The 21,756-nt window shown below is 41.9% G+C and overlaps 1 protein-coding gene across 10 annotated transcripts in view; it reads right to left on the reverse strand.

Moving 5' to 3' along the window:
- rps6ka2 (ribosomal protein S6 kinase, polypeptide 2) overlaps positions 1-21,756 on the reverse strand; it is a 324,857-nt gene that overhangs the window by 179,901 nt on the left and 123,200 nt on the right. The window contains exon 3 of one of the 10 annotated variants that reach the window (XM_072265325.1): positions 14,929-15,006. The exons of the other annotated variants lie outside the window; for them this stretch is intronic. The gene's annotated coding sequence lies outside the window, so the exon portion shown is untranslated. The remainder of the gene's footprint in view (positions 1-14,928; positions 15,007-21,756) is intronic. 10 annotated transcript variants of the gene reach the window in all.

A 21,756-nucleotide genomic window follows, 5' to 3' on the forward strand; every position in this document is an offset into this window, starting at 1 on the left:
AGAGAGAATATAGGGAGTTAGGTAGAAAGCTGAAAAGCAGGATTTTCAAGGTAGTTACCTCTGGATTGCTGCCCGTGCCACGTGGCAGTGAGGAAAAGCATAGGATGATCTGGCATATAAATGCATGACTAAGGAATTGATGCAGGGGGTAGGATATCAGATTTCTGGATCATTAGGATTTCTTTTTGGAAGGTATGACCTGTACAAAAAGGACAGTTTCACCTGAACCTGAGGGGGACCAATATCCTTGCAAACAGGTTTGCTAGAACTGTTGGTTGGCGGGGGGGGGGGGGGGGGGGGTGAGGATTAAACTAATTGGGCAAGGAGATGGGAACTGGAATGATAGGGCTAAGGATGGGACAGTTGGTGTAAAACTAGATACAGTGTGCGATGAGGAAGCACAGGCAGATGATAGTCAGCGGGATGAGTTAAAGTGTAGGGGACCAAAATCAAAAAGGGTGATGAATATAGGACTGAAGATGTTATTTTTGAATGCACACGGAATAAAGTAGTTGATCTTGTAGCACAGCAAGAAATTGACAGGTACAACATTGTGGACATCATTGTGTCGTAGTTGATGAAAATCATAGTTGGGAGCTTAACATCCAAGGATGCACAGTGAGTGGAAAGGACAGGCATTTAGGCAGAGAAGGTGGAATGGCTCTTTTTGTAAAAAAATGAAATTAAATCCTTAGAAAGAGGTGACATAGGATCAGAAGATATATAATCCTTGTGGGTAGAGTTACAAAACTGCAAGGGTAAAATGACTCTGATGGGAGTTATATACAGGCCTCTGAATAGTAGCCAGGATGTTGAATACAAATTACAATGGATGATAGAAAAGGCACATAAAAAGGGCAATGTTAAGATAGTGATGGGAGATTTCAATATCAAAATCAAGTTGCTGGATACCAAGAAAGGGAATTTGTAGAATGTCTATAAGGTCTCACCTTGAGTATTGTGAATAGTTTTGGGCTCCTCATCTTAGAAGAGATGTGCTGGCATTGGAGGGGGTCCAGAGGAGGTTTACAAGGATGATTCCAGGAGTGAAAGGGTTATCATATGAGGAATGTTTGATGACTCTGGATCTGTACTCGCTGGAATTTAGAAGGATGAGGGGGGGGGATCCCATTGAAACTTTTCGAATATTGAAAGGACTAGAGAGAGTAGATGTGGAAAGGATGTTTCCCATGGTTGGAGAGTCTAGGACAAGAGGGCATAGCCTCAGGATAGAGGGGCATCCATTCAAAACAAAGATGCGGAGAAATTTCTTTAGCCAAAGGGTGGTGAATTTGTGGAATTTGTTGCCATATGCAGCAGTGGAGGCCAGGTCGTTGGGTGTATTTAAGGCAGCAATTGATAGGTTCTTGATTGGACGTGGTATCAATGAATATGGTGAGAAGGCTGGGAAATAGGGTTGAGGAGGAAAAAAAAACGGATCAGACATGATTAAATAGTGGAGCAGACTCAACAGGTCCAATGGCCTAATTCTGTTCCTATGCCTTATGGACATATGGTCTTATAGTCTTAGGATGAGTTTTTAAGAGTGCCTTGTGGTTGAACCCACTAGGGGAAAGGCAATTCTGGATTGGGTGTTGTGTAATGAAACTGACTTGATTAGAGAGCTTAAGGGAAAGGAACCCTAAGGACACAGTGACCATAATAGAATTTACCCTGCAGTTTGAAAGGAAGAAGATAATGTCAGATGTATCAATAATACAGTGGAGTAAAGGGAACTACAGGAGCATGAGAGAGTGGAGCTGGACAAAGTTGATTGAAAGGGGACACTAGTAGGAACGATGGCAGAACAGCAACGGCTGGATTTTCTGGGGGCAATTCAGAAGGCACAGGATAGATATATCCCAAAGATGAAGTATTATAATGGGAGAATAAAGCAAACATAGCTGACAAAGGAAGTCAAAGACAGCATAAATGTAAAAGGGAGGATATGTAATACAGCAAAAATTAGCAGGAAGTTAGAGGATTGGGATACTTTTAAAAACCAACAGAAGGCAACTGAAAAGCCATCCAGAGGGAAATGATGAAATGTGAAGGTAAGCTAGCTGATAATATAAGAGAATACCAGAAGTTTTTTCAGATACATAAAGTGCAAAAGTGAAGCTACAGTGCATATCAGACCACTGGAAAATAGCACTGAAGAGATTGTAATGGAGGTGAAACTTAATAAGTATTTTGTGTCAGCCTTCACTCTGGAAGACACTAGCAGTATACCAGAAATTCGAGCGTGTTCAGGAAAGAAGTGAGTGTAGTTGCTATTACTAAGGAGAAGGTGCTTGGGAAGCTAAAAGGGTTGAAGGTAGCTAAGTCACTTGGACCATATGGACTATACCCCAGGGTTCTGAAAGAGGTGGCTGAAGAGATTGTGGAGGCATTAGTAAAGATCTTTCAAGAATCCCTAGATTTTGGCATGGTTCTGGAGGACTGGAAAATTACAAATATTACTCCACTATTTAAGAAGGGATGGAGGCAGAAGAAAGGAAATTATAGGTCAATAAGTCTAACTTCAATGGTTGGAAGTGTTACATGCCTCAAGGAGATCTGTGATTTTTTTGTGCGAATGATGTAATGGTCTTTTGGAGGTCACCTGATGTAATTTTCCCGCCGATGTGAAGTCATGTGATGACATGTGCACCACGGGTATATAAGGGTAGACCCCAGATGATGCAGTTAGTTTTTAGTTTGTAGATTTCCAGGTAGAACGTGCTGTGTCTCCGTTTCTGTTGCGTATTTGTTTTTATGACGGAGTTTCATTTTTAACTGTTTAACAAGGTAAGAGACCATGGAATTACAGGAAAGATACTGGCATGGAGAGAACCTTAGATGACTAGCAAGAGCAAAAAAGTGGGGATGAAGGGGGCCTTTTCCGGTTGGCAGCCAGTGACTAGTGGTGTTCCGCAGGTGATTGGTGTTGGGACAGCTTCTTTGCACATTATATGTCAATGATTTGGATAGCAGACTTGATGGCTTTGTAGCCATGCTTGCAGACAATATGAAGATAGGTGGAGGGCAGGATGATGAGGAAGCAGGGAGTTGCCATAAGGCAGGAGGTACCACAGCATAAGAACCAGAAATTTCAGGCTGGTTAACAGCTTCTTCCCCCAGGATGTTAGACTTCTTAACACCTTGCTGCCACCCAGCACAAATATGCACCCTGTCTAAGTGTCCTGCTGCCCTCAGCCTTGGCTCCTCAGCTCACAGAAACACTCTCATCCTGTTATTGCTGCTCTTTCATATATTTATACTACAACTCGACTGATTATAGTCGACTCAGTAACATTGTATTCTCTTATGTAAACATGCACCTTATATCATCTTACATAGACTTTATGTCAACTTGTTAATCTTCAGGCCATATCACTTGTGCGACTATACATGCTGGACGTAACTGTGTATCACTATATGTGTTGTTAGCTCCAGGGGAATGATGTTTCATTTAGCTGTATATGGTTGAATGTGTGGGTGTATGTGTATGGTTGAATGACAATAAACGAACCAGTGCGGGCTAGGATTTTCTCTTTGGAGCAAAGGAGGACGAGAGGTGACATCTGAGTCTTCCCCAGTGGGAAGTCCTGGATGATCCATAAGATCTGCAATATGCTGACGTCCCTATCAGTGGTATTCGGTTATGACAAAGTAAAACCCAAGAGGTTCCGGTCAAATCTTCGGAAAGTCAACTTGCGTGCAAAGTAACAACACCAGACCAGACGAGAATCATTGAAGGATGCTCGACAGCTGCTGCAAGGGTGAATACCATCACCTCCTACAAAGTGAAAGCAAATGACACAGGTGACAACAGGGTTTTGCTCCTAGATTACCTCAATGTCATTATGCTCACTTTGACCATCAAAACATGGAGGCATCTTTACAAAATCCCACAGCCCCCAGTGATCCTGTGATTGCAGTCTCTGAGGCCGGTATGAGAGCATCTTTCAAGACAGTGAACCTACAGAGAGCATCAAGCCCAGAAAGGGTACCTAACCATATACTAAAGACTTGTGCTGATCAACTGGCTGGAGTGTTCACTGAGATCTTTAACTTCTCGCTTTGGCAGTCTGAGGTTCCCACCTGCTTCAAGCAGGCTTCAAGTATACCTGTGCCTAAGAATAATGTAGTAACCTGCCTCAATGACTATTATCCAATAGCACCAATCACCTCCACCCACTGTGATGAAATGTATGGAGAGGATGGTAATGAAACATATCAACTCCTGCCTGAAAAGCGACTTGGATCCGCTCCAATTTGCCTACCGGAACAACAGGTCTACTGCAGGTGCCATTTCATTGGTTCTACACTCAAACCTGGATCATCTGGACAGGAGAGATACATACATCTGGATGCTGACAACAGTTCAGCATTCAATACCATCATCTCCTCAAAACGAATCACTACACTTCAATACTTTGGCCTCAATACCTCCTTGTGCAATTATATCCTCGATTTCCTCACTTGCAGACCCCAGTCAGTTCATATTGACAAAAACATCTTCTCCGCAATCTCCATCAGCACAGGCGCACCACAAGGCAGTGTGCTTAGACCCCTTCTCTACTCGTTTAATACTTATGATTGTGAGGCTAAACACAGCTCTAATGCCATATTTAATTTAGCAGTTGACACCACTGTTGTTGGCCGAGTCAAAAGTAGTGATGAATCAGCATATAGGAGGGAAATTGAAAAACTGGCTTTTATATTTGCAGTTATTGTCTTTTGCACATTGGTTGTTTGTCCGTCCTGTTGGGTGCAGTCTTTCGTTGATTCTATTGTGTTTCTTATTTTTACTGTGAAAATATGCAAGAAAATTAATGTCAGGGTTGTATATGGTGACATATATATACTTTGATAATAAATTTACTTTGAACTTTGATTTTGGAGTCAGGAGAAATCAATGCCTTGATATGAATAGGAAAGGGACAGAAAAGAAAGAGAAAATTATATGCAGATTCTGATATACCATCATACGAAACATGAGTACACTAATCTGTACGCACTGTGATCTGAGCCAGTGAGAATAACACCGAACCAAACTATCCCTGAGCACGAACAGAAAAGATGACGTGCGCTTTCAGGATATAACAAATGAGGCTGAGATGGCACTGAGAAAATGAGAAATATTTGTGGCAATATTTCAAGTCCAGGATTTATGATTGCCTTCTGGCACTCTCCAAGCTGTGTGCTTTCCAAGATTTAAGTGTCATCTGCAGGGGTGTTGTAGAGGTTAACTACACTCATCCCATGCAACTCACTTAATCCCATTCCATTTGCGCAATGACTAAAAATTAGTCACGCCTTAGCTAACATGTGAAATACAATATAGCAAATTCAACTGTACTCCCACTGTGCCAGTGCTGTAATGTTGTTCCCTGCTGCCACTTTGATAAACAGAAAAGCTAAACGCACTACATGAAATTTAAACCTATACCAGATACCCAACTGCTCCAGCCCTCAACGAACACACCATTTACATGCAGCTAATTCTATATTGCAGTAATTACCAAGGAGAAATTGCCAAAAGGAATCAGACAGCTTCAGTAAACCAGATGAATTCATTGCTGTTTCCATGCCAATAGGTACAACGTTTAAAATTGGCAAGTATCTCAATGCAAAGATAAACAGCTGATATTGATGTAAGGTTATGTCATCAGGAAGCTGTGTCATCGAGAAATTTCTGGCTGCATTGCTTCAATGCCAGAAATTCTGTATAAAGAGGTAGATGACATGGGGGAGTAAAGTTGGAGACGATACAGGGCTCTTGTGATGATTACAAGAGAGGTTTCCTTCGAACAATTTGGGACTCTGCTGACATTAACGAAGTATGGAATTTGTAGATGTGAATCTCCTTGCCATCTTCTGTCTCGACTTGGTTGGCAGAGTATTTAACCATGAAACTCCTCGTGATTTGTTCTTGTTTGTTCCAGTGTAGCATCAGAGATCATGCAGTGTAAATAATAGCAAAACACTAAATAAAATTAGGTACAATCCTTTGTAAACATGAATCCCTGACAACACTGATCCACAATACATGCTGCTAATTGGACTTTGAAACTGTTGGCCTACAGGCTCTCTGTTTTGATAGTATCACTGACATATTTTATTTGTGAGATGTTTTCAGAATTTGAGGCCACCTACTCATATTGCGAAAGATGGTACCTGAAGTGGGTTAGACCAAGTCCATTTACTGCTGTAACCTCAGTGAAAATTCATCATTAAGTAATGAGACAATTGTTTGAACAGTGCTAAGCTATTTCTAATACAGATGGATGACATTGACGGCATACAATTTGGTAAACTCCCATAAAATATGCAAAGAAACTGCAAGAAGGCAGCAGATCCAAGCTAATGTCTTCAGATTTATGCCATGCCCCCATCTATGGGCAATAGTTAAGGAAGCTTTACTGTGCAATGAACGATTTTACAGTATCTGATGCTAATAGTGGATCACTGGTATTGAAAAGGAATGCAGGAACAGCTGCCAATTCAATAGGCAAAAGTTAAGAAGGGACCTCCAGATCTGAGGTTCCCAAATTTTTTGTTATGTGAACACTTCAAATTTAGCAGCTGCTGATGTAATCTCCTCAGGATCCTTTCTGAAGTTGAAGAACATGAGAATAACCTTCAGACCTGCTCTGCCATTCATCAAGATCATGGCTGATCTTTTACCTCGGCACTTGCCTCATATACTTTGATTTTGTCAATACACAGAAATCGAGCAATCTTTCTTTTGAGTGAACGTAATGTTTGAGCTTCTACAGCCATCGTGGATAGAAAATTCTATAGGTTCACCACCCTATGAATGAAGAAATGTTCCCCCAACTCAGTCCTAAATGACCTACCCCTTATTCTGAAACTATGGCCCTTGGTCCTAAACACTTCAGTCAGGAAGAATGTGTAGCTTACATTTAACTATCAAGCTCTAAGAAAATGGATCACTTTTTTCCTCCTAAAATCTAATGAATACAGCCACAGTCTTTTCAATATCTCCTCAAATTTCATTCTTTGGGGTGTTTCTTCTGTTTCGAGGATGTCTGTGGAGAGTAAGAATTTCAGGTTGTATATTGTAGATATTCTCTGATATTAAATGGAACCATTGAGTCACAATTGAAATGGAAAACCCAATGCCTTTCGAATCAGTCTATAAATTCTCTCTCTACTTAGTCAGATAAGGAGACCAAAAATTAACACAATACTCCAGATACATCTCACATTAATAAGAATTCCTTATTCATGTATCCAATCCTCTGGTAATAACCGCCAGCGTTTATTTTCCTAATCACTTTCTTCACATGCATGTTGGTTTTCAGTGACATGCACAGCACAGCTAGATCTCTTTTAACATCAGTACAACTCATCTCTTCACCTTTTAACGACTACGTTGCTTTAAATTACCTCGCATCTTTCCACAAAAAAAGTGCTGGGGGAACTGAGCAGACCATGCAACATCTATAGAAAAAAATACAGTCAATGCTTCCGACTGGTGAAAAAAGATGAGGTGGGGGGGGGGGAGAAAGAAACACAAGGTGATAGAGAAACTGGGAGGGGAAGGGATGAAGTTAAGTGCTTGGAAGTAGATTGGTGAAAGAAACACAGGGCTGGAGAAGGGAGAGTCTGACAGGAGAGGACAGAAGGCCATGGAAGAAAAGGGGGGAGGAGCACCAGAGGGATGCAAGAAGATAAGGTGAGAGTGGGAAAAGGGGGTGGGGAATGGTAAAAAGTGGGGGTGGGCCATTACTGGAAGTTGGAGAAATCAATGTTCTTGCCATCAGGTTAGAGGCTACTCGGATGGAATATAAGGTGTTGTTCCTCCAACCTGAGTGTGGCCTCATCATGACAGTAGAGGAGGCCATGGATTGACATATGGGAATGGAAATGGGAAGTGGAATTAAACTGGATAAGCACTGGGAGATCCCACTTCTTCTGGTGGATGGAGCATAGGTGCTTGGCGAAGTGGTCTCCCAATCTACATCGGGTCTCACTGATATACAGGAAGCCACACTGGGAGCACCAGAGACAGTATATGACCCCAACAGACTCACAGGTGAAGTGTTGCCTCACCTGGAAGGACTGTTTAGGGCCCTGAATGGCAGTGAAGGAGGAGGTGTCGGGGCAGGTGGAACACTTGATCCGCTTGCAAAGATAAATGCCAGGAGGGATGAATGGACAAGGAAGTCACATAGATGCTGCCTGTCCTGCTGAATTCCTCCAGCACTTTGTGTGTGTTGCTTGGATTTTCAGCATCTGCAGATTTTCTCCTGTTCACATCTTTCCACGTAGTAAATTTACCTGCCATATTCTTGCCCACTCACACAGCTTATCCATATCCATTTGAAGTTTCTTTATGTTCTCCTTTCTACCTAAACCCCCTCAGCAATATCATTGATGTAAATTGTGACTGTTGCTGGTAGACTCTAAGAAGGCAATGAGGAGCTTACACAAATGAGGTAGGTCAGCAGTTTAAGTGATGTCACAACAACAACCTCGCATTCAACATCAGCAGCTCCGAGGAATTGATTGTGCACATCAGGAAGGGGAAATGAGAACACACACCAGTCCTCATTAAGGGCTCAGCAGTGGAAAGGGTAGGCAACCTCAAGTTCCTGAGTGTTAAAATCTCAGAGGATCTATCCTGGGTCCAACATGCTGGTGCAATGAAGAAGACACACCCAGTGGTACTGCTTCATTAGGAGCCTGAGTAGATTTGGTACATCAAGTTCAAATTCGGATCAGATCATTGTCATTCAATTGTATACATGTATACTGCCAAATGAAACAATGCTCCTCTGCACCAAAGTGCACAACACAGTATATATAACATACACAGATTACATATAAAGTAATTAGATTATGAGAACACTCAGTCCTCTTTTATTGTCATTTAGAAATGCATACATGCACTAAGAAATGATACAATGTTTCTCTGGAGTGATATCACAGAAAACAGGACAAACCAAAGACTAACACTGACAGAACCACATAATTATAACATATAGTTACAGCAGTGCAAAGCAATATTATCGTTAGTAAATTAGCAAATTATAAGGTGCATTTTGGACAGAAGTTAAAAACTAAGCAGTATAAGTGCTACTAGTGCTTCATGTGTGGTGAGATCTAGGTGGTGTTAGGGAGGTCAGTAGTCTTACAGCGTGGGGGAAGAAGCTGTTTCTTACCTGAATAGTTTTTGTCCCAATGCTTCAGTACCTCCTGTGTACTGGTAGGAGGTCAAAGAGATTTGTTGGATATTGGTCATCGACAATGCTAAGGTTCCTGCGTACGCAGCGGTCCTGATAAATATACCTGATGGATGGTAGAGAGACCCCGATGATCCCCTCAGCATTACTTGCAACACTTTGGAGGGACTTGCAGTCTTGTGCCTTGCAATTCCCGTACCAGGTGGTGATGCAGCTGGTCAGAGCATTCCCGATGGTGTAGAAGTCACTAAAGACTCCTACAGATTTCTACAGATGTACAGTGAAGAGGATTTTGATTGGTTTCATCACAGCCTCCAATGCAGACGATCACAAGAGGCTGCAGAAAGTTATAGGTTCAGCCAGCTCCATCACAGTCACAACACAAAATACCTCAAAGAGACTTCACAGCAGAGTAGCGAATCGTAAACACAAAATAATCTGCAGATGCTGGGGTCAAAGCAATACTCACAACACGCTGGAGGAACTCAGCAGCTCGGGCAGCATCCGTGGAAACGATCAGTCAACATTTCGGGCCGGAACCTTTCGTCAGGGCTGAAGAGGGAAGGGGCAGAGGCCCTATAAAGAAGGTGGGGGGAGGGTGGGAAGGAGAAGGCTGGTAGGTTCCAGGTGTAAAACCAGTAAGGGGAAAGATAAAGGGGTGTGGGAGGGGAAGCAGGGAGGTGATAGGCAGGAAAACAATGGGTAGTAGAAGGAGGTGGAACTATGAGGGAGGTGATAGGTGGCTGGGGGTGGGGGCAGAGTGAAATAGGGATAGGGGAAAGGAGGGGGAGGGAATTACTGGAAGTTGGAGAATTCTATGTTCTTACCAAGGGGTTGGAGACTACCTAGACGGTATATGAGGTGTTGCTCCTCCAACCTGAGTTTAACCTCATCATGGCAGTAGAGGAGGCCATTTATGGATATATCCGAATGGGAATGAGAAGCAGAGTTGAAGTGGGTGGCAACCGAGAGATCCTGTCTGTTGTGGTAGACAGAGTGGAGGTGCTCGACAAAGCGGTCCCCCAATCTGCGTCGGGTTTACAGTCACAACCATCTCCACCATCAAGGACATCTTCAAGTGCTGGTGCATCAAGAAGGCAGCATCCATCAACAAGGACTCTCACCATGCAGGGCATGCCCTCTTCTTGGTATTACCATCAGGAAAGAGGTATATGATCCTGAAGACCCATAGTCAATGATTCAGCAGCAACTTCCTTCCTTCTGCCATTTGGTTTATGAGTGAACTCACAAATACTGTCTCATTATTTCCTTTTTTGCTCTAATGATGTATTTTTGTAATTTATAGATTTTTATGCCATTGCACTACACTGCCACCACAAAACAACAAATGTCATATCATATGTTAGTGATAATTAATATGACTCTGATTCAGATTAACTGGGACACAGAACCGTGTCCCTATTATACTCCGCTGATCAAGCCTTCCCAATGGAGGAAGATCTGATTATTCCAAATCCTTGCTTTCTATCCAACAACCAGTTCTCAATCCATGTCAGTACACTAACCCTACTACATATGATCTAACCTTATTAACCAGGCTACTTTGTGGACCTGGTCAAGAGCCTTCATAAGCCACCTCCTTAAATGTCCTATCACAGTGTGGACTCACATGTGAAAGAAGGGAGAAAACTGCTGAGGACAGGTGAATAAGAAATATAATACTTAGCTTTTTAACTTCTGTTTAGAGTTCAATCTCTTTACTGATCTTTAATATCTGCCTAACCCCATTCCCAATGACTATCTGTCTAACCCCTACCCTGATCATCCACCAATGAATCTTTGAATGCACTCATCCAATCGCACAGCAACACCTATGACCTTACAAACTCATCACTATATGATTTTTCCTTTCCCCCCTCCCATCCTCTGTTGGATACACCTGGCAACACTCATGTCACAGACTTGGTACCTCTGAGGTACATCCCAGTAACTCCCATTTACATAGCACCTTTAAGGTGGAGTCTGTTTCAAACTGCTTAATGGAATGTGTAAAGATGCAAAACGTGATGTCAGACCAAACAAATGATTGATTGGGATTACTGAAATCTTGATCAAAAGGATAGGCCTTTTTCAGAATGACACACGAAGACGCAGGTGAAGAGGCAAAATGACAGATAATCCAGAAAGAAAACAAATACAACTGCAGAATGTGAAACAGAAACAGAAGAACTGGAAGAGCGTTAGGCCTTTTGATGATCATGGAGGAAGACATGGACAGATCGGTCAGAATAGGAGTGGATTGGATAATTAAAGTGGCAGGCAATTGGCTCCACCCAACTAACAGGAGTCATCTGCCACTTGTTTCCAACTCATCACCTGCAGTTTATTTAAAGCCAGCTCTCATTCACAATCCTCATTCACCTATTAAACCAGCCAGCCTCAACCAGTTGATCCTTGCCTTCAGTTACCTTGTGTTAATTATCCACTGTCTCTTGGTTTGTGATCCCTTGTGGCTTGTTACTTTGCAGTTTATAGTATTATTAAAGTAATCACCACTAAATTATCTCTGCTGCTCTATGTTTGGGTCAAGCCTCCTGTACATTTCCTGACATTGCCACCCAATGATTCTCATTGAGAGTGCTTTGGAAAAGGAGATTAGCTATGTAAGGAAGGAGATGCCTTTCTTTCTTGGATATTCTGACAATGCTCACTGTGTAAACTCATATGTGAAGGAGGTTAGAAAACAGATGTGGAAATTAAATAAGAAAATTTATATCTTGTGTCTGATTTTGGTACCAAAATTAACCTAAGACATTAACAATTGCTGCCTCTGAATATAGCTGCATTACAGCTTCCTGGTAATTCTCAAGAAAGTCTCTGCATTTCAATTCTCCCTATGTTCATGTCAGCCTACGGAGTATTTTCTAACTTTGTTCTGCAAAATACCTAAAGTTATTAGACAGTTGAACTTAAAACACTCTTAGTCATCTAGCATTATACCTTGAGTGAACAGAATTGCTATCTTCAGGCTATACTGTAATTCATTTCACTCACACACGGGTATTGGCATTTTTCCCATTTATTACAGCAGTGAGGACAATTCAGATGATGCTTCAGGATACCCTAAGATTAAAAATACCAAGGTTCTGGAAATCTAAAATAAAACCAGAAAATGCTAAAAAAAAAGCAGCATAACAAGTCAGATAGCATCGTTTGTGGAGAGACAGACTTACATTTCAATTCACTGATCTTATATCAGAACCATGTTCTAATATGGTAACAATAGTCCTAAACCTTTATGGTTTCTATCTCACATGCATTCTCTATCTCTGAGCACTTCATGCACTTTCTGGCTCTTCACCTGCAAGTTTGATCCTTTCATCTTCGACAGTATTTCCCTCATTACTCAAGAACTTTGTTTAGGTTTCTTCACTAGAAGACAAAAGACAATTCTATTTCCTCAATCATCAACAACTACGCCTAAACTAAAGCTCAAATACAGTACAGGAAATGATCTAAACCTCCTAGCTGTAAAACAAACTGCTTTCTAGTTTTATTGAAGAATTTTAGATGAGAAAGTATATCACAGAAATAAAGGCTGATTAAACATCAGCAATCTGTGGCTTTTCTTTCCCGCAACCTCATGGACATATCATTTCTATCAATGAGAATGATGAGCTGCAAAGCAAGAATTATAAAATAGTGGTTTAATGGAGACTTGATTTAAACATCAGCAGAGAAAGGCTACAATGTATTCAGCAAGGCTAATGCAAAGGGTAAAGATTGTAGGAAAGAGATTAGAATGGCTGTATTAAGCAAGAATAATACTGTTCTTCATAAGGTTAAGCTTTAAGAGGATGTGGAGATTGAATCTATTTGACTAACATTAACAAACAGAAAAGGAATATTTAGGCTAGTGATATGGTGCCAATCAAGATACCTATTTTGTTCTGGATTATTGAAACTGCATTTATCCCAGCAAATGCAGGGTGCTCCATCATACTTCTGACATGTGTTTTGCATCTGGGGGAAATGCTTTGGGGTGTCAGAAGTAAATCACTTGTCTTAAGACACCCAGCCTCTGACCTGTAGTTAAAATTACATGCAGTTGGAAGCTAACGATAGTTGTTGTGGATGGATCACAGGAGCTCTGCAAGGGATCAATTAATCTACACTGATCTTCATCAAAGTAGAGGTCATATTGCAAGTGCCAAATGTGGTAGAACAAATCAGAAAAGGTACAGGTGAACTTCTGCCTCAGCTGGGAGGGTTATATAGATCCCTGGATGGAAGTGGGGGGAGCGGGGAGTAAAGGGATAGGTGTTTCATCACAAATTATTACAGGGGAAAATGACACAAGACAAGAAGATGTAGTTGGGAGGCATGAGCACGCCGGGGAGTTCTGAAGAGGAATGAACCAAGGCAAGACTAAAGGGATCCAGAAATGCTAGAATTACTCCGGTCAGAGAGCAGCTTGGAGTGAGGAACTCAGGTCATATTTAATACTAACAGCCTTTAATCGGAACAAAGATTCCATTGACAACAGCACACGGAATGGATCTGGCAGCATTTATGGAGAGAAATGGACAGTCAATATCTCAAGTCTATCCTTTCATCAGGACTGGAAGGAAAGAGAGGAGAAAACAGTTTAAAAAGCTGGGGTGAGGGGTGGATTAACAGCTGGCGGGTGACAGGAGGATCCAGGGGAGAGGCGGATGATAGGCAGGTGAGGAAGAAGAAGAATGGGACTGATTTAAGAAGCTGGGAGGTGATTGGAGGAACTGAGAAATGGCTGAAGAAGATGGAATCTGATGGGAGAGGACAGTGGACCATAGAATACAGGAAGGACACAACGAGGGGAACTAGAGGGAGGAATATGTGGGTGATGGACAGATTGAGAGGGCAGGAGAGGGAAAGGAAGGGTTGATGGGGCCAGTGGAATAAGGAAAAAAGTGTAGAGGGTGGAATAGAAGGGAGTGGTTACTGGAAGTTAGAGAAACAAATTTTCATGATTTCAGAGCGTGCCAAGGGGGTAGAGCTTAGGAGATAATGGTGCCTTACAGCGACTCCTTTGCATGCATCTTCCGAAACAGCTCTATTTCCATCTTTAATATCTCTATTTTTCCCTTTCAGCATTCTTTTGAAGACCCTGACCTGGAGTTACACACTGACTCTTTGCAGGAATGGAACCCGCTCTCAGGGTCTCACGACTGGCCGTTATTCTATATACCAGGGACGCGGCCTAGAAGGTTAGCAAGGCTTCAGAGTTCCAGGATTTCATGGCTCTGGAGGCGGGCGGACTTGAGGTTGGTGCCTCTGCAGGAAATCGGCGTGTTGTGGGAGACGGGAGATCGTAAGCAGTGAGCTGGCTACTGGCTGTGTGCCCAGAGTCCAGAGTTCTTTGTTCACAAAGCTCGGAAAAAGCAACGCAACAAACTTTTACCATCATAAATCAGCGAGTTGGGTTTTTCTTATGTCTCCCCTGTCGCTGTGAAACTAACCTGTATGTAATGCAATTGTTCAGCTGTTGTACAGTGCATACATACTTTGATAATAAATGTACTACTTTGGAAACTGGAGCACTCATCTAGAAATGCTTATGATTTATTTTTATTGTAATTTACAGCAGTTGTTCATGTCTTGCACTATACAGCTGCCACAAAATAAAATAATCATGACATTATGTCAGTGATAGTAAACTGATCTGAATTTACAATATGAATGAGGATGAAATAGCCTCATTGTATGTATCTCTTCATTACCTTACCCAAGTACATTGCAGCTTGAATTATCTCATTCCTGTTCTTGCCCCGTCTGTCAAATCTCTGTTATATCCATCATCATTCTTATTGAAAGAAATGTTTATGAAATTAATACAGTATATGAGATTATGACACAGTCATCACAGCAAACATCTGTTGATCACTTATTTACAGCTCTTTCTTAAATACATCTGATCTGTTCAGATCAAACAGTCCAGGTTGTCATAGATTCTGTACTGCTAACACATTTTGGGTAAAGACAACAATTCATTCAGTAGCACAGCTCCCAATAAATTTTAATCCGTTATTATTTATAACTATATGTTATGTAAAATCTGTTCATTGATTACAGCCTCAACCACTGCATTCTGTCAGAAGGGGATAGATTCGATAAAATCTGTAAGCTGTGGTTATTGAATTGACATTCATTCATTTCACTTGTCTGCCTTGTCATCAGGGCATGACAAGTAACTCTTGTAGAATTTACGTACACATGTACCATCACAGCAAACAATTTATCCTAATAAATCATTTAATTCAACAAACAGAATGATGCAATATATATTTCTGTTCCATTTCTAATATGTTGTGTCTCTGTGTGTGTTTGCTATTATTTCCAAGCTGCTGTATTCACATTTAACATGTCCTTAATCTTTAAGGGCAACATTGCTTTGCATAGAGGACCAGACAAAGAAGTAAATCCAAAACTGCAAATGCTGGAAACAAAAACAAAAAAAAACAACAGATAATTCAGGAAGTACTCTGCAAGTTGGGTGCATCTCTGATAAGAAAAAAACATTTAACTGTTTCTCTTTCTGCACATTGCCTAATTCAGTGACTGATTCAACCATTTTCTGCTTTTATTCCCATAAGACCATAAGACACAGGAACAGAATTAGGCCATCTGGCACATAGAGTCTGCTCCGCCATTCAATCATGGCTGATCCTTTTTTTAAATCTCCTCCTCAACCCCAGTTCCCAGCCTTCTCCCCGTAACCTTTGATGCCATGTCCAATCAAGAACCCCTATCAATCTTTGCCTTAAATACACCCAACGACCTGGCCTCCACAGCTGCATGAGGCAACAAATTCCACAAATTCACCACCCTCTGGCTAAAGAAATTTCTCTGCATCTCTGTTTTGAAAGGGCGCCCCTCTATCCTGAGGCTGTGCCCTCTTGTCCTAGACTCCCTCACCATGGGAAACATCCTTTCCACATCTACTCTGTCCAGGCCTTTCAACATTCAAAAGGTTTCAATGCGATCCCCCCTCATCCTTTGGAATTCCAGCAAGTACAGACTCAGAGCCATCAAACGTTCCTCGTATGGTAACCTTTTCATTCCTGGAAGCATCCTTGTGAACCTCCTCTGGACCCTCTCCAATGCCAGCACATCTTTTCTAATATGAGGGCCTCAAAACTGCTCACAATACTCAAGCTGAGGCCTCACCAGTGCCATATAAAGACTCAGCATCACCTCCTTGCTCTTGCATTCTAGACCTCTTGAAATTAATGCTACCATTGCATTTGCCTTCTTTACCACCAACTCAACCTGCAAGTTAATCTTCAGGGTGTTCTGCACAAGGACTCCCAAGTCCCTCTGCATCTCAGACTCCTGGATGTTCTCCCCGTTTAGAAAATAGTCTGCACATTTATTTCTACTACTAAAGTATATGACCATGCATTTTCCAACATCGTATTTCATTTGCCACTTTCTTGCCCATTCTCCTAACCTGTCTAGTTGCTTCTGCATCCTACCTGTTTCCTCAACACTACCTGCCCCTCTACCCTTCTATCATCTACAAAGCTGGCAACAAAGCCATCTATTCCATCATCTAAATTATTTATATGCAGCATAAAAAGAAGTGGTCCCAACACCGACACCTGTGGAAAACCACTAGTCACTGGCAGCCAACCAGAAAAGGATCCTTTTATTCTCACTTGCTGCCTCCTACCAGTCAGCCAATGCTCTAACCATGTTAGTAACTTACCCAAAAAAGATGCATATTTAAAAATATCTTGACATGCTGAACCATTTTGATATCTTTAAAATTCAATTTACAGTATATCAGGTCAAATTCAGTCAAGAAGAATGTTCTTAGTAAACCTATGACCAGCAGGCAATTGAAATAATTTATTGGCTTGGATCATCAACTCCCAAAGTCATATAAATAATTAATTATACCTGATAACGATGCTCAATTACACTGATCCATAAATATTTTGTACATGTACTTATGCGATAAGCATGAGTTGAACATTTAACGCTGTTTGGTGAAAGTATTCATATGATATGCTATATACAGAGTTCTCGGAACTGGATCCAGCAATGAGCGCAGTGATTATTTTCCAAATCTGAATGTTGGAAAGGAACCTGCAAGTGGTGGTGTTCTGGCAGGTCTTTGTCCCTCCTGATGCTATGGGTTGCAAGTTAGAGAGGTACTACTGGAGTAACTTAGTTGAATAACTGGAATGCATTTTGTAGAAGAAATTAATTTTTACACTAGTGGATGAGATGTCATTCAAAATGGCTGTTTCGTCCTTGAATGGTATCATCCAGACAAGTATTCCTTCCTGCTTCTAGCATATTCCTTGTCGATGATGGAGAGGCTTTGGTATCTCACACAGAATACACAGCTTTCTGATTTGATTTGCAACTTCACTATCCACATGGCTGGACTAGTTGAAATTCTGGTCAACGGTATCATTCAAGAAATTGGTTGTGGGGTTCTGAGCACTTGCAATATCATTGAACAATAAGGACAGTTACATTTTCTCTTGTTTGAAGTGCTCATTGCCTAACAATCTAAATGACATGAATGCCATCAGGGCATTGATGCTTAATTTGCAGAGGAATTCTGAATAGAAATAAATATTGTTCAAATCATCAGTGAACATCTCCATTCAGATAGAATGAAAATGGGAAGATCATTGATGAAGACATATATTCTCAATTTTACCACTTGTAGAATCTGCTGGCCCTGATCTGCAAGTTCCAAACTTCTGCACTATGCAAAGCTAGCCTTGACACTGGATGTAGAACAAATCTTCATTTGACATTGGTGCAGTCCTAACTGTGCTGACCATGCAGAAAAAAAAGAAACAAAGCAGATGTTAATTTGCACAGTGGTTAAATGAATATTAATGATGTGTAATAACCTGAAAATCAGAAGAATTAAAAATAGAATTCATAATTCAAAGCAATGTTAAGGAGGCAAAAGCTTAAATATGGTCAAAGGTGATGCTATTCCCTCTCCCCTTCTGAACTCCATTTAAAGGATCCATTACTATATTTATTTTGCTTATTTACTACAATATCCATGGGGTGTATGGGGTGTCAGGGAGGGGTAGCACCTCTGGTGGGGGAACATGTTGCGTCCTTTTCAAGGCGGTTAGTCCACCTTTGGTCTCCACCTGCACTCAGCTCACACCTGTGGCTCCCCATAGCTGTTTGCATGCAACAGCGGCCACACCCCAGGCAACTGCTACAACAAGCCGGCTAAACCAGGTGAGGGTAGCTGACGGTTCTCAAACCCTCGGTGAGATAGGGAGTTGTCTATCCCAGCATGTGAAGACAGACTGCGGCGGATTGAGCTGACGAGACCAATGGAAGGTCCAACGGTCAAGAAGGCGGTCTCTGCGAGCATCGTGGAACTTGTAGAGCAGGACAAGACACAGAAGATGTCCTGGTCATCCACTGCACCTAGTCCCATCTCCAGCCGTCTTGACTCTGTCTTGCCACTGGATCCAGATGGGAATTGGGAAGAGAGAGTGAGGCTGACACAGCGCAACACTCCCTCAATTAAATCCAAATCACGCGCTAGTCTCAACACCATCATAATAGTGTCAAAGTCCTCATCGATGTCAACGATGGACGAACACACAATATCCAACACGGACATTTCTTGATGAAATATTCGGCTGACTTTACTCTGCCTTCAGTTTTGCTTGCGTGTTATTAAAAGGACATAGAGGCACCAAAGGGGTATAAAAATGAGTATTAAGAATAGTAGCAGAAATGTGCATTGATACTCTTCAGAAGATAACTGAAGGAATATGAAGCTCACCTTAAACAGGATCCAACAGCTCAAAAGCAAGACAATGAAGATGAAGGCACCCAGTCATTCATCTCTAGGTTAGCTCAGGCATGAATTTACACTTGTTGAGTCATCAAGCAGAATTGACCAGCATCCAAGACAGGAAAGAAGTGTGACTAGGTCTCAATTCCTCCTGCTGAGCTCCTGACAAGGTGAGAGGTGTCTTATTGAAAGGAGCTGCATCCTATTTGACTTCAAGCAGAGTTTTATATCCGCCCCGCCCCCACAGCCAGTCCTTTCCTGAAAAGCATTGGCCTTTATATTTGCTAACATCCTCACAAATCATTTCAGATCATGCACAGTAACCATTCCACTGGTGTATTCAGTTGAATATTTTATGGGGCACTTTCCAGATGAAAGCTAGTGGGTGGGCACAATGGGTGATACACCAGCAGAGACTTCACAGCCCGCCTCTTCAGCATATTTACAATATCCAATATTTGTACAAAGAGCATTTCACATTCTTCTGCACTTCACAATACAGCAGACTGTACAGGTTGTGTTAGTAATATGCTTACATGCACCAAGTCGAAAATTCAAGGCAAGTTGGTACTCTTGGTGCCAGACAATGGGCACCATGGAAGAAAATTTTGATACATCTGCTACTATTTCCATCATACTAGGAGGTGATATATTAGAGGTTTTGTCAAAAACAAAAATGTCAATTGCTTTATGCCCATATAAACAAAACTGCCAACAAATTTCAACATGTTTGCTTTTTAAACACATGGTTAGTATTCACCAATATGCCCTGAAAATCATGAGACCCAGGAACATTCCATTTACCTCCAGGTTCATAAGTAGATCAATAAAGTTACATAGCAAACAACAGGAATTCTGCAGATGCTGGAAATTCAAACAACACACATCAAAGTTGCTGGTGAACGCAGCAGGCCAGGCAGCATCTGTAGGAAGAGGTGCAGTCGACGTTTCAGGCCGAGACCCTTCGTCAGGACTAACTGAAGGAAGAGTGAGTAAGGGATTTGAAAGTTGGAGGGAGATGGGGAGATCCAAAATGATAGGAGAAGACAGGGGGGGAGGGATGGAACCAAGAGCTGGACAGGTGATAGGCAAAAGGGGATACGAGAGGATCATGGGACAGGAGGTCCGGGAAGAAAGACGGAGGGGGAGAACCCAGAGGATGGCAAGAGGTATATTCAGAGGGACAGAGGGAGAAAAAGGAGAGTGAGAGAAAGAATGTGTGCATAAAAATAAGTAACAGATGGGGTACGAGGGGAAGGTGGGGCCTTAGCGGAAGTTAGAGAAGTCGATGTTCATGCCATCAGGTTGGAGGCTACCCAGACGGAATATAAGGTGGTTTTCCTCCAACCTGAGTGTGGCTTCATCTTTACAGTAGAGGAGGCCATGAATAGACATGTCAGAATGGGAATGGGATGTGGAATTAAAATGTGTGGCCACTGGGAGATCCTGCTTTCTCTGGCGGACAGAGCGTAGACGTTCAGCAAAGCGGTCTCCCAGTCTGCGTCGGGTCTCGCCAATATATAAAAGGCCACATCGGGAGCACCGGACGCAGTATATCACCCCAGTCGACTCACAGGTGAAGTGTCGCCTCACCTGGAAGGACTGTCTGGGGCCCTGAATGGTGGTAAGGGAGGAAGTGTAAGGGCATGTGTAGCACTTGTTCCACTTACATGGATAAGTGCCAGGAGGGAGATCAGTGGGGAGGGATGGAGGGGACGAATGGACAAGGGAGTTGCGTAGGGAGCGATCCCTGCAGAATGCAGAGAGAGGGGGGGTGGGAAAGATGTGCTTGGTGGTGGGATCCCATTGGAGGTGGCGGAAGTTACGGAGAATTATATGTTGGACCCGGAGGCTGGTGGGGTGGTAGGTGAGGACCAGGGGAACCCTATTCCTAGTGGGGTGGCGGGAGGATGGAGTGAGAGCAGATGTACATGGTGCTTAGTGGTGCTTAGTTACATAGCAACTGTAATGATTGTTTCCTAGAATCAATATACCTCTCAGTTTAAATTACAATAAAACAGCTAACAAAAACAAAAATGGATTTAAATACTTTTGCATCGCAAGTCTAATTGCTGCTTTTAGCTAAAATATAGAGCAATTATCAGGGGAGCAAATTTGTAGAGAATTTCATGCTAATGGTCAGTTACCATCAAAGAATTGGCAGGAATATAATTTCTTTCATGCATTTAGATACTAGTTTCAAAATCCAATGCAATTCTCAATATTCCATTATCTAATTTCGCAATTAGATCCTCTGTAACGTTAAATTACTTTGAGTATGATTGAAATTACACCTCTAGCTCTCAGCAAATTTCTTTATGGTTCTCTCATCAATCCATGCTTTGGCTTTGGGTTAAACTATTCCACATGTTTACATTTTCTTCAAACAACCCTGCGATTAATAGCTCCTATTTTCAGTACCCTGAGAACATCTGGGCACTTGATAAGATACTCACAAAGTATGTCTTAGTCATAGTGAGGTAATATCACAAAGGCCTTGAATTCATCCTCAAAATTTTGCCTGCCGTTCCCATGAAGGCCATCAATTCTTCACCAGCCCAATTTGGGAAATTAACAATTTATTTTCTAATGGGTATACAGGCAATTATTCCCTCCCTTCTCCTCTTTGTGCGTGCGTGTGTGTGTGTGTGTGTGTGTGTGTGTGTGTGTGTGTGCATTTGTCTTTTAATGTATATTTTCTATATGTTCTACTTAGTCAAAATTGTCTCTGAAAGTTTAAGAATATTAAAGATCTGA

This window comes from Mobula birostris, chromosome 8 (genome assembly GCF_030028105.1).
Source record: "Mobula birostris isolate sMobBir1 chromosome 8, sMobBir1.hap1, whole genome shotgun sequence".
NCBI classification, from domain to species: Eukaryota; Metazoa; Chordata; class Chondrichthyes; order Myliobatiformes; family Myliobatidae; genus Mobula; species Mobula birostris.